Below are 11,793 nucleotides of genomic sequence, written 5' to 3'. Positions count from 1 at the left end.
TTTAAAAGTACAAATAAATACAGCAGTGAAAAAAAGTTTTCACCTATTAGAGAGACCAATGGTGGTAAAAGACCAATACCACCCTGTAATTTTCCAGGTTATGGAAATTAAGCAATAATGTCTTGTTAGTGAAAAATACAAATTGGTACCTTTTTTGTTTTTTTTGTGCAGGTTTATATGACCATGTTCATTCATCTTTACAATGTGTATTCCTTTTCAAGCATCGGTTCTTCTGCTAAAATGTATTTTATGTTACAACCTTATACATCTACCTTTTTTTCCAACATGCAAATGGAAAAAAGATTTATGTACAAGGTTGTTCACTGCAGCATTATAATAGGAGTAAAAACATAAGTTCAACATAAATATCCAAATAGTAGGGAAATAGTTAAATAAAATAGTAAACATTCATCTAAGGGAAGACTGTAGCAGCCATTAAAAATAGTGAGATCAGTATCTTTTTACTGCATCAATGTTCAGCTCAATAAATTATCACAAAGCAATTATACCCATTAACAGCCCAGACAACCCCTCATGTACCCTCCTAGTCATGCATCCTTTCCAGAGGTAACCACTTCCTGATTTCTATCGCTATTGATTAGTTTTGTCTGTTTTGAACTTTATATAAATAAAGTATATAGTATATTTTCTTTTGTGTCTGACTTCTTTAGTCATCATTATTGTCTGTGAGATATATTTACATTGAATGTTGCTATAGTTTGTTAATTTCTGTTGCTATATGGTATTTTCATTGAATATATAAATGTTTATTTATCCATTCTACAACTGAGTTGTCTCTAGTTTGGGGTTATTATGAATAATGTTCTATGAATGTTTCTTCTGTATATTTTTTAGTTCACATATGTCTACATTTCTGCTGGGCATATATCTAGGAGAAAAACTACTGTGTTTCTATGTGTACATTGTTTTAGTTGATGCTGCCAAACAGTTTTCCAAATGATCGTGCCAATTTATGTTCCCACCAACAATTCATGAGCATTTCAGTTGCTTATATAAAATACCTAGAAGTATTTTATTAACCTTAATAATAGCTACTTCTGGGGAGTGGGATGAGGGAAGAATGGAAGGCTGCATTGTTTATACACTTAAGTACTTGTTTTTAAAATGGTTTTATAATACTTTTTATAATACTTTCTTTTTTCTATATTCCATTGATTTTTTAAACTTGGTTCAGATATATAATCCATTGATTTTATAATTATGATTTTATAAGGAAGAAATTTGGTCCAAAGAAATGGAAAAGATAATTAGACTAATAAGATTTAGTAATAAGAGTTCAGTAAGTAGGCATCAAATTTAACCTTCAGCCACCTGATAACCCAGGCAGAATATATTCTGATTAATTTAGGGTAAATAGATGTTCTCAATATTGTAAGATGTGTCAAGAGCATGAGGAACATGATTCATCATATATTGCCAGATGAGTCAATGGACAATTTTTGGCTTAGTTGAAGACCAGATTTCAATAAATAAGGAAGTGAGTAGAGCAGGAGATAGGGTGGGAATGATAAAAGAGGTAGAAATTTAGGTTTAGATTAGATTGTGGAGGGCTTTAAAAGCCAAATTACGAAATACAGACTTTATGCTTTGGGAAATGATAAATCACCAGGAGTCTTTAATCAGAATAGAACTACATATTTATACTTTAGAAATTTACCCTGGTATCAATAACTATGTAACAGTAAACCAACAGCCCACCTCTCCAGCTACTTGCCCCAAGAAATACAGCTTAATATAATCATTGGCATCAGGGATTAGATCTCTACTTCTCCCTCCATCCAGTGGACCAACAGACCAATGGTAAAGCAGAGATGAGCCCTTCTAGTCTCCACTCAATTATTTTTTTAAAACAAGTCTGAGAAACAGACCCCAGCACACTTCCTCAACGAAAAAGAATCCTTCGGGACCATTTCTCCTCATGCCCTTTCTTGTCATGAATCAAATAGACTATCTCCTTCATTTGTGTCCAGGAGGTTTAATTGCACTTTGGAGGTATTGTACTTCACAGGGCCTTCATCATTTTGGTGGAGGGGGAGGTGAGATTTAGCTACTACTATTGGAAACCAGACTAGAATTTGGGACATTAATTTATAAGAGGAAGGGAATTTCATTTTTTGACTTTGATTTCTCTGCAAGAATGCCTGAGTGTGGTTATAAGACCTGGATTCAGGCTAGCAATAAGAGTATCTACTTTGGCCTCAGACCTGAGCTAAACTACAGCTTAGCATTGGAATACTAGGATTTTGTTCATATTAATGGACTTGTACTTCGATTCCCATTGGACCAATTTTCTTTTAGGTGCATGCTGTTCATTAATCAGAATCGAAGTGGAATAGGGAAAGGAGCACGCAAAATCTCCAATAATAGTGTTCATGACATGTACATCAGCATGACATTTTTAAAAGGAAATTTATCAAATGTTTAAATGCAAGTACTCTTTCACTCAGCACTTTCATTTCTAGGACTTTACCTTTTTTTTTAATTAAGTTTATTGGGGTAACATTGGTTAATACAATTATATAATTTTCATGTGTACGTTATAATTTGACATCTGTATATTCTATTTATCTTAAAGATAGCACACATGTATGCAAAGATGTAAGGAGTGTTTGTTGTAATATTATTATTAACATTAAAAATTTGAAATAATTTAAATATTCAAGGACAAGACAGGTTAAATTATAGTACATTCATTTTATACTATTATAGTTCCTCTAATTGCAAGCCAAAGAAATAGATTCTGGGTGGTTTTGGGGGGGTAGTATGAGAATATAATAAAAATATACTGTATTTCATAAAAAGAAAAGAAAGTTGAAGAATAATTAGGAATGGAATTATTCTATTTATTTCATATAATTCTTTACTGAGTGTATGTATGTGACAAGAAGGACACATATGTTTATAATTCTTAAAACTTTAAGAATTGTTTTTACAAAAGCTAGTGTGAATAACATTCTTAGTGTAGCAGTTTAGACTCATTAGGCTCAGTTTTACTCTTTGTATAGACCTCAAGTAACTTTCAAAATTCTAGACTTAGTATATTAGTTATCTATTATTGCATAGAATACTTGCCCCAAATTCGGTGGCTTAAAATAACAAGACATCTTATTTCACACTTTCTGTGGGTCAAAATTCAGAAGGGGCTTAGCTGGGTGGTTCTGACTTAGCATCTGTCATGAGACTGCAATTTAATGTCAGCTGGGGCTACAGTCATTCTAAGACTCACTGGAGCTGGAGAATCCACTGCCAAAATGGTTCACGCATGTGGCCATTAGCAGGAGGATTCAGTTTCCTGTTGGCTGTTGGCTGAGGTCCACAGTTCCTCACCACATGGACCTCTCTATAGGGTTGCTTGAGTATCTTCTCAACATAGCAAGAGAATTTTTGTTTACACTCTACTTCTGGTCACCAAATATGTGAGATTTTTTTCCCACATTGACCAATACTCCAACATCAGCTGAGTGTCCTACAATTCAATTCAGTTCTAACACTATCTACCTGGAGTTAGCATCAGATCCCGTAAAGTGGTGACTCAGTCCCACAAGACTGCCCCCATTTCAGATGCCAGTCACAAGTCCCAGGCTGTCATCTGTACCTATGATGACTGACCAGCTATAACTTGGGCTTCCCATGACCCCATCCTCAGGTTCAATAATTTGCTAGAATAGCTTACAGAACTCAGGGAAACAATTACTTATGTTTACTTTTATTTTTAATGTAATAAACAATATAATAAAAGGATATAGATGAACAGCCAGATGAAGAGCTATGTAGGGCAAGGTCTGGAAGGGTCTCAAGTGCAGGAGCTTCTGTCCCCTTGGAGTTGGAATGTGCCACCCTCCCATCATGTGGATGTGTTCCCAAACTGGAGGCTCCCTGAACCCTATAGTTCAGAGATTTTTATGGAGGCTTCATCAAGTAGGCACAATTGATTATTAACTCAATCTCCAGCCCACCTGCCCTTCCCAGGGAAAGCGTGGAGCTAAAAGTTCCAAGCTTCTAGTCATGGCTTGGTCTTTATGGTGATCAGCCCCTATCCTGAAGCTATCCAGGAGCACACCAAAAATCTCTCACTAGAACAAAAGATGTTCCTATTACTCAGGAAATTCCATGGAATTTAGGAGCTCTGTTTCAAGAATCAGTGCCAAAGACCAAACATTTAAACAAAAGATGCTTCAAGCACCTTTATCATTTAGAAAAGTACAAAGGTTTTAAGAGCTCTGACCAGGTGCTAAGGACAAAGACTAAAATATATATCACAATATCAGAGGAATAAATACCAGGAGGCAGGGATTACTGGAGGCCATCTTGAAGGTGAGCTTCCAATATACCATTTCGATTGCTTCTAGAAAGGGGAATAGACGGTTTGAACTCTGTTGAATGTATTACCTATTTAACAGAATAAAGGAGAAAAAAATTCTCCCACCAGTACCCCATGATTTAGAGTGGTAGGACACAGATTGCTGGGCCCCACCATCATAATTTCTGATTCAGTAGGTCTGGGGTGGGTACTGTGAATTTCTATTTCTAACAAGTTGAAGGGTGACGCTGATAATACTGGTCCAGGGACCACATTTTGAGAACCACCGATTTAGACCCTGTCCAAGAATATAGCCACTAGCCATATATAACTATTAAGTACTTCAACCATATCTAGTCCAAATTGAGATGTGCTATAAGTGTGAAATATACACTGGAATTTCTTTCTTCCTTTCTTCCTTTCTTCCTTCCTTCCCTCCCTCCCTCCCTCCCTCCCTCCCTCCCTCCTTCTTTCCTTCCTTCCTTCCTTCCCCTTCCTTCCTTCCTTCCTTCCTTCCTTCCTCCCTTCCTCCCTTCCTTCCTTCCTTTCTTCCATTTTTAGGCAAGGCAACCCTTGGTTGACCTCACAAATTGCAAGGACCTTGTCAGCTTACAATCCCTTACTTTTTAATAATTTTTTATGCCTACAGCACTTGGTCTTCCTAGGTGGTCTCCCATCCAAGTACTAACCAAGCCCGACCCTGCTTAGCTTCCTATACTCTGGATATTAAAGACTTAGTACAAATAAAAGAATGTAAAATATCGCCTTAGTAATTTTTTTTGATTCAATGATGAAATAATTTAGACATATTGGATTAAAGAAAATATATTAAAATAATTTCATGTTTCTTTTCACTTTTTGGTTGCTGGAAAAATTTCAAATTAATGTATGTAACTCATATTATATTTTTATTGGACAACACTAACTCAGACCATTCTTTCTTCTGTCCTCTTCAATGCTTCCTATTTGTGTCCTTTATCACCAGGATTTTACTAAGAGATAAACTGGTTGTCTAAATTTTATAAGGTGATGATGACTTAGTAAATTCACTCCCAGTTAACCTGTTTTCATTTTAACAGAAGTCCCTAATGTCCACACATAAAAGAGTCACTAATAGGAGGAATTTTCTGATATCTTGATATCTTCTTTCTTGTGGGGTTATTTGGTTTTTCATTTATTTAACTTTCTAATAATTATTAACAACCCAAACTTCCTCTAGAATATAAATCTGCTCTGGACATATTCAAAACCATTACTATTCCAGCAATAATATTTTATCAATTTAATCTTCTTTTAGACATAACTTCTAAAGCCTTCTGATGGGCTCTAGTCAGCCCTCATTCCTCTCTAGGCCTGTACCACCATCTTGTTGTTATCTGCCTTTACCATCATTCTAGGGGGTTACTTTAGCTCTATTTTGGTTGAGCCCTCAATTCTGTCATATTGTCTCTTCCTTCTTTGTTTATTCCTTCATACTGGTGCAGTATATTCCCTAGATGTTTCTGAGAAAGGGTAAATGGAGAGCAAATTTTTTGAGATGTTCTATGTCTTAAAATATTTTTACTTTACTTTCGCACTTAATTGATAATTTGGCTGAGTAGGGGATTCTAGGTTGGAAATAGTTTTTTTCCAAAGGAATTTTCTGAGACCACACATTAATATTTTCACAACAGCATTGCTATTGAGAAGTTTGAGGTCATTCTGTTTTTTAAAATCCTGCTGGAATTATTCTTCATCCTTGGTGTTCTGAAATTTCACAATGATGAACCCTGGTGGAAGTCCATTTTCATCCACTTGGCTAAGCATTTGTAGGCTCTTTCTGTCTGGAAACTCATGTGCTATGGTTCAGGGAAATAATCCTAAATTATGTCTGGATTCTTTTTCATCCCTTTCCATTATTTTTCTCTATTCTCTATTTTTTTCTCTCTCTCTCCCTCCACTTTCCTCTCCTTTTTGTTTGACTGCCTAATATTTGTAAATGTCATTCCTCTTGGCCTGATTCTCTATTTTTTTCTCCTCTACTCCCTCTATTTTTTAGTTTTCTTTTTTTTTCAGCTTTCTAGGAGATTTCCTCAACTTTGAATTCCAAAATTACTATTGAGATTTTTACTTCCGTGATCAAAAGGTCCAAGAGATCTTTTTGCTCTCTAAAATTTAGAGTTTGAAGTCCTTTTTAAAATTGCATATTATTCTTGATTTATAGATGAAATACCTCTGAAATTATGAGAAACAGTTTGTTCGTTTTCTTCTCCCATATCATATAGGTTTCCTCCAAGTAGATTTTTCTATTTGTTTTGGTTACTGTGTTTTCTACTAGATGCTTTCCTTTAATGTCTGGTGATGCATAGCTAAGTGCTCATATTTAAAACTGAGCTGCTTCTGGGCAATGTATATGGGTGGGACTTGTTCACTTTGGCCCTTACTGTATAGTAATCTAGCTTAGCTTTTTTGTTGAAGTACCTTTGCTGTCACTTTCTTTAGCTTTTTTGGGCTAATCAGACTCCCTAGAGAAGCCTCTTCTCCAGCACAGAGGGTACAGACCTGGCTGTCAGCATTCTGAGAGCTGAGGCAGGTAGGAAGAAGGCTAGTGGGTAGGGGGAAGTATCTTACTTAACATACCTGTTTCTAGTATGTAATCTCTACCCTCAACTGAATCTGGTATCCCCCAGACTGGAGACCCTATGTTTTACCCTCTCTAAAGAATAAGCCTCTATTTTTTTTCTGCCAGAATGGAAGAAGTAGAGTTTTATGTCAGCATGTGTGTAGGTGGGCATTTGGGAGCCTAACATTTTCTAATCAGATTTTCAGTCAATCTTCCTCTTTTTAGCTCCTTCCTTCCCCCAATTTCAGAGGTACCTGGTACCACCAATTCCTGAGTCTTTTATGAGTTCTCTAATATAAATTAGATTCTCTATTTTCTCCATTGCTGGCTTAAGACTGATTTCTTAGGTCTCTTAGGTCAATTAATACCCATCCATCTATATTCCAGTTGCTAAAATATTGTTGCTGTTTGTCTCTATCCTTGATTTCTTTATTCTTGCTGGTTTATAATACTTCCCTTCTTTTTTAATACCTTTGCTGTTGCTATATTGGAGTTTTGGCAAGAGGGAACATTTTTGACAAAAAGCACAGTTGTTCAAATTACTTTTTTAACTAGAAGTCAGAAATACTTTAAATATCTTTTAGTAAAAAAAAATAATACAAAACAGATGTTAAACAATATAAGGAATATAGTCAATAATACTGTAATAACTATATATGGTACCAGGTAGGGATAAGCTACATAAATGCCTAACCACTATGCTGTACACTTGAAACTAATATAATATTAAATGTCAACTGTAATTGAAAAATTAAAATAAAAACTCAGATGTTGAATTGGCCAAGGTGGTGAACAAATCACACATCATGCTTCCTATCTCTCCAATTTCCTGATGAAATGATTCAAGAATTGTAAAAAGAAAAATTTTGTCTTCTTTCTGGAAACGAAAGAGGAATCCCTTTCGCACCTTAGTTTTCAAGTAACTTCCTGGAGCTGAGTCAGATGAAAGATTTGGAGGAGAGAAACAACTATACAGACAAGTTTTTAAAGTTTAAGATTATCTCATTTGGGGATGAAAAAGAGGGCTTGTGCATTGAGAATTTCCCACAGATTATTTCTATTTGGAAAAAGCTATAAGCTGATATTGTCTTTATGTTAACTTACTGAGGATGAGCCACATCTAAATATATCTTATTCATTCAATTCAACAAATACTTATTGAGCACCTGGATACTGTTCTAGTCACTGGAGATAGACCAGTGAACAAAACAGACAAAAATCCCTACTCTTGTGGAACATTCCAGCAAGAGGAGAGGCAATAAATAATAAATATCATAATTACTAGTTTATATGGTATGTTAGAAAATGGTAAATGCTATGGGAAAAAATAAAGGAGAGAAAGGAGAACTATTATAAAATTATTTTGGATGATGAGGGAAGGCCTCATTTGAAAGGTATAATTTGAGCAAAGACTTGAAGAAGGTGAGAAAGTTAATAGTGAAGTAATTTGTGGGAAGAGTGCTGTGCTTCAGATAGAGAGGACAGAAGAGCAAGGTGACCACTGTGGAAGGATTTATTCTTTGCCCTTGGTGTTCTGAAATTTCATGATGAACCTTGGTGAAAGTCCATTTCATCCATTTTGCTAGGCATTTGGTAGGCTCTTTCTGTCTGGAAACTCATGTCTTACGGTTCAGAATAGGACATGAATAGAGCGAGGAAGAAAGTACAAGGAGATCAGGTCAGGAACATGATGCAGGGGTGGGAGAACTTCAAATCATGTGGAGTCTTGCTGGCCACTGTAAGGAATTTTTATTTGAGTGAGATGGGGAGCCTTCGCAGGGTTCTGAGTAGAGAATTGACAAGGATGAACGCAGTAAGACCATTTTAGGAGACTATCTCAATCATCTAGCTGGGAGATGATAGTGGCTTAGACCAGGATGGTAGCAATAGACATGGTACAAAGTGATCAGATTCTATGTATATTTTGAAGTTAGAACCAATAAGATTTCCCGGTGGGTAGGATGTGGGGTTTGAGAAAGAATGGACTCAATGATGATTCCAAGTGAATCCTTGTTACTTTTCTATATTCCAAAGATAAAAAGAAACTTATAACTTTCTATGTTTTCTCATATGCAACAGTAGAAGAAAAATGACAAGAGAAGAGTATTTATTCTTTTAAAAGAAAAGGGTCATGATTCTATACTGCTATATCTGGCTCTCACTGAGGTGGTGATTTACCATGACAATGAGATTAGCCAGCTGAGATGTAACTAATTTTAAGCAATCACAACAAACAGAAAGAAAGTAGAATTAAACATTTTTTTAAAAAAAGGCTTGGCACAACAGTCAAACCACATCAATGAAATCCCTTAAGCCTCTACCATCTCCCTAGTTTTCTTGCTCTGGGGAAGGTCTTAGCTTATAGGCATGTTCCATGTCTACTCATCACACCCAGGGTAAAGACTGCCAGCAGAATGCTGCAGCCTTTAAGTGGGAGGCCTAGCTCAGGGGAAGCTGAACAGCTCACTGACTGACACAAGTTCTGAGAGAATGCAAACCAGCTATCAAAAGATATTTTTTTTCCTTAAGGAAGTATTGTAGCAAAATGAGAAAAAAAAAATGCATCAAAGAAAAAAACTCCCAAAAGGGGAAGCATGATATATAAGAAAAAGTGATGACCAAAGAAACCAGCAAAGCTTACAGTTAAAATAATTGTTGATAAAGTGATTTTGAAGTTTAATGCAATTCTCCAGAAAAGATTCTTAAAATAGAAGAGTCAAAAAAATTTTATAACAATCTTGAATTGAATCACAATAAAAGTGGAAGTGGAATATAAGTCAAGGGAGAATACTTTCTAAAAGTATCTTCTGTAGGGGAGCAAAATTATAGATGATGTACCTTGATGGTCGTAAAAAATATTGGTTTATACTATTTATAATTATTAACAATTTATGGGTGATCACAAATAAAAGAGAAAAAGGATTTAAACAGAACTTGCAAACTCAAATGGCCATAGGGGACAGAGAGGTAAGGTAGAAGTAGGCATTTTTACTTGTTTTTCTTGAAACATGGCTATTTTAGTCAACTCAGGCTGCCGTAACACAATAACATAGACTAATTGGCTTAAACAACAGAAAGGTATTTTCTCACAGTTCTAGAGGTTGGAAGTCTGAGATCAGGGAGCCAGCATAATTGGGTTTTGGTGGGAGCTCTCTTCCTGGTTTAAAGATGGCTGCCTTCTTGCTGTGTCCTCACATGGCAGGGAGAGAGCAAGCCCTTTCGTGTCTCTTACAAAGGACACTGATTCCATCTTAAGAGCCTTACCCTCATGAATTCTTCTAAACCTAATTATCTCCCAAAGGCCCCATCTCCTAATACCATCACCCTGGGGGTTGGGACTTCAACATGAATTTGGGGAGCAGGGCACACAATTCAGGTCTTTAATAAAAGTGATAGTGCCATGAGAACAGAGGCATATTCTACCATAACGAAACAATACAAGCACATATAAATATAAACTGAAGTTCACTCTCCACTTTGGAAAAAGAACACAAATAATGAGGACTGTAGTAATTGTTGCCACGTGAGATGGGGGACCTCCGTATTGTAGATGTTCTGATTTTTCAAGTGTAGCTAGATAGATATCTGAATTTCTATGTAAAATATCCAGATTTCTAAATGTTGGTTCAAATACCCTATGAGGCAAAAAACAAAACAAAACAAACAAAAACCCTCAACCACATCTGTGGGTTGAATATAAACAACTAATTTGCAACCTCTGATGTGAGACTTCAAAATTACTGAAAAATAAGACAGCAAAATATATAGAATGCATGAGCCAAAATAGCAAGAATAAGAATATATGATTAAGCACAATAAAAGTAAAGATAGTAAATTTTCCTATTCAAAGGCAAAGTCATCTTAAGAAAAAAAAAAATCCCAGCTAAAGATACATCTAAAACAATATGGCTAAAACATATGCTAACAAAAAGAAGACTTGTATGGCAAAAATGAAGAGAAAATGCATTGGCTAATAACTGAAAGGCGGGATTTATGGTTATTTCATCAAGGATCCAATTTATTTGGCTTATCTGATTTACCATCTGTACTGTCATATCCATCCTAAAGTTTGCTTCCTTTATGATAACAGAATGGCTGCCAGTTATAATATGAATAGAGGTTTTCGTATTTATGGCTAGTGGAAGAGAGTTGCTCATGCAACTGTTTTTGTAAAAAACCCTGTCCCTTTGGTCTAATAGCGACAGTTTAGGAGCATGTCTATTCTTAAACTAATAAGGTTTACCTGGGAATGCCATGTTCTAACTGGCTTAGGTCTGGATTCCTAAACCAATCTTGTTTAAGTTATCTATTGCCACATAACAAATTACCCTAAAACTTCGTAGCTTAAAACAATAAAAAAAATTTATTATCTCTCAAGGTTTCTGTGGGTCAAGAGCAGCTCAGCTGAACAAGTGCTGACTTGAGATCTCTCATGAGGATTCAGTCAAGATGTCAGATGGAGCTGCAGTCCTCTGAAAGCTCAACTGAGACTGGAGAATACCCTTTCAAGGTGGCTCCCTCACATGGTTGATACCTCAGTTCCTCTCTTCAGGGTCCTTTCCACAAGGCTGCTTAAGTATCCTCACAACATGGTGGCTGGCTTCTCCCAGAATGAATGATTCAAGAAGGAGTGTCAAGTGGAAGCTATGTCCTTGGAAGTCACGTAGCATCATTTCCACCATATTCTATTTGTTAGATGTGAGTCACAGCAGAGGAAGAGAACTTCCCTTTCCCAAGAGTTTCAACCAAAGTTCCAGAATTGTTTCCCATTAACCTTGCCTGGATCATCATCACTCTGGTCAAATCTGAGGCTTGTGCTTAGTGTTTGGAGTTGAACGGTAGGGTCAGTCCCATCTGTAACACATAGATC

Source organism: Pteropus vampyrus, unplaced genomic scaffold (genome assembly GCF_000151845.1).
Source record: "Pteropus vampyrus isolate Shadow unplaced genomic scaffold, Pvam_2.0 Scaffold261, whole genome shotgun sequence".
Lineage (NCBI taxonomy): Eukaryota > Metazoa > Chordata > Mammalia > Chiroptera > Pteropodidae > Pteropus > Pteropus vampyrus.
This window is presented reverse-complemented; position numbering follows the sequence as displayed.